Raw genomic sequence first — 3,068 nt, 5'->3', positions numbered from 1 at the left:
CGGTACGCGGGCCTCTCACTGCTGTGGCCTCTCCCTCTGCGGAGCACAGGCTCCGGATGCGCAGGCTCAGCGGCCATGGCTCACGGGCCCAGCCACTCCGCTGCATGTGGGATCTTCCCGGACCGGGGCACGAACCCGTGTCCCCAGCATCGGCAGGCGGACTCTCAACCACTGCGCCACCAGGGAAGCCCGATTTTTTTTAATCCAGTGTAAGTTCAGAGTTCAGAATGCGGTATAAAGGCTAAGTGCACAAACTTTGGATCCAGGAAGACCTGCTGGGTTCTAGTTTTATGACTTTGAATAAGTTACTTAATTCTCTGCCTCATCTATTAAAATGGGACTGAAAATATAGTATATATAGAGTTGTTACCAGAATTAAAGGAGTTGATGTATGTAAATCACTTAGCTCTGCTTAGCAGGTAGTAGATAATAAATGCCAACTTATCAGCATTATTCTTACAAGTGCAAATGCTTGTTTCATACCCGGTTTGACCTTGGTAAACCTTTTCCAATTACTTCTAGTGCCTTCCGCTTTTTGTCCTCAGTCAGTGAACAAATATTAGTCTATTACCTTCAGGTACCAAGTATGGAAATCAAGTCTTCTGGTCTTTATTGGTCTGGTCCTTATTAGTCTAGTCTTCTAGTCTGTTAAAATTGAGATTCAAGGGATTTTTTTCTAAGTGTACTATACACAAGTTTTTGCTTGTACACCTGCTCATTCATTACCCTGTGAGTATCCTTCCCAATTTGACCAGGGGCATCTTAGCCAGTACAGCTCAGCTGGGTACTGATGATGTCAGAGCCCTCCCACCCCCTCCCCTACTTCTCCTACTTCTGAGGCAAGACAAATGCCTCAATTTTATATCCTGTGCATTCACCTCACCCGTCGCCCTCCAGCCTCTACCTTGGACTAACATTACGTTTTATGACTGGTCTTTTTCTCCTCCCAATCAAATGTTAATATTTTTTAATGTAATTTCACTGCTGTGGTTCTCTTATGGGGGCTAATGGTACAGTAGAAAGAATGTGACCTTTAGAGTTAGCCCTGAATTTGAATTTTGATGCTGCCAGTCATTAATGGTGTGACTTTAGGCAAGTTAACCTCTCACCTTCAGTTTCCACATCTGTAAAGAGTAGAAGATGATAGTACCTGTTTCAAATAATTGTTATGAGAATTAAATGAGAGAGAATTTCTATATGTACACGTAGAAAGTGTCTGGGAGAGGTAGATGCAGAGGTTATTAGTGCTCTCAAAGTTGCCAGGTTAATTTTGGAAAAACATAATAAACAGTAATTCAACATTGTAAATCAACTATGCTCCAGTAAAATTAAAATATTAAAAAAATAAACAGTAAGTCATGTACCTTTTCTATATCAACCATTACATTTCTATAAAGATAGGAGAAAAACAGAGTGGAGATCTGACTTGTAAATGCCCCTTGAAAGTTCATGCATGTCTACGGATAATATACTTGGGAGTTCTTCCTCCTTACTTGAAAGTGACATAGGGCTTTGTGAATCCAATTTGCAGGAAGCCTGTGGTTTCATTCTATAGAAATCCATTGATGTCACCTTTAAAACACTCACACATCTGGAAACTGACCCATAGCTTTTTTTTTCCTTTACGTGTTTTGACTAGAGTTGATACTCTAACCAAAAATGCCAGAATGCCATTATTTTATATCTGGACAGATTTTCAAAGGCCCAGTGCAGGAGAACACCCAGAGGTCCTGGGATCTGTATACAACAGAGGGAAAGGAAACAGGAGTCTTGTGACTTAAATGACATTCCTTGTCTCCCACCTTATTCCATGCCCAGCACCCTTTGTGACCTCCGACTCAGCCTCTGTGTTGAGTCCACGCAAGCCACTTTCTGACACAAGGTTCTCCACTTTCCTTGCTGCCCCTTCTTGCCGCCATCTCTCAAAGGATTGGGGGGATTTTCCCATTTCAATTTCAACTTGGGAATAACAGCTAAGCATTGCATTAATATTCCATACCCTTCCTTCATGATGAATCATCCATGGCAGAGATTACATTTACTTGTCTACATTCACTCATTCATTCACAAATATTAATTGGATTCCTACCTTGTTCCAAGCTCTGTGCCAAATACTGTTAAGGGATGATTTTCATTTAGTTTTGTTTTTATTAAGCCTGTATTTTTTCTAGAGTGGTTTTAGGTTCACAGCAAAATTGAGGGGAAGGTACAGAGATATCTCATGTACCCTCTGCTCTCACCTACTTACAGCCTCCCCCATTATCAATATCCACCACCAGAGTGGTACATTTGTTACAACTGATGAATCTACACGGATACATAATAATCACCTTAAGTCCATAATTTACATTAGGATTCATCCTGGTGGTGTACATTCTGTGGGTTTAGACAAATGTATAATGATATGTATCCACCATTAAGGTATCATATGGAGTATTTTCACTGTCCTAAGAATCCTCTGTACTCTGCCTATTCATCTCTGCTCCCTCCCAACCCTTTTCAATCACTGGTCTTTTTACTGTCTCTATATTGTGGCCCTTTTCAGAAAGTGATATAAGTGGAATCATACAGCCTTTTCAGATTGGCTTCTTTCACTTAATAATATGCATCTAAGATTCCTCCATGTCTTTTCATAGCTTAATAGCTCATTTCTTTTTAGTGCTAAATAATATTCTATTGTCTGGATGTACCACAGTTTGTTTATCCATTCACCTACTGAAGGACATCTGGGTTGTGTCTAAGTTTTGGCAACTGTGAATAAAGCTGCTGTAAAGATCTGTGTGTAGGTTTTGTGTGGACATACGTTTTCAGCTCCTCTGAGTAAACACCAAGGAGGGTGATTGCTAGATCATAGGGTAAGAGTATGTTTAGTTTTGTAAGAACCCCAAACGGTTTCCCACAGTGTCTGTGTCCTGCATTCCCACCATCAGTGAATGAGAGTTCCTGTTGCCCACAACCTGGCCAACACTTGGTGTTTTTGGTGTTTCAGATTTTGGATAAGATGCTTTTTCAAAAAGAAAGTTAAAATCATGACTCTCAACAAATGTACAGTGAATACAAGTCAAAGA

Source organism: Lipotes vexillifer, unplaced genomic scaffold (genome assembly GCF_000442215.2).
Source record: "Lipotes vexillifer unplaced genomic scaffold, Lipotes_vexillifer_v1.1 scaffold79, whole genome shotgun sequence".
NCBI lineage: Eukaryota > Metazoa > Chordata > Mammalia > Artiodactyla > Lipotidae > Lipotes > Lipotes vexillifer.
This window is presented reverse-complemented; position numbering follows the sequence as displayed.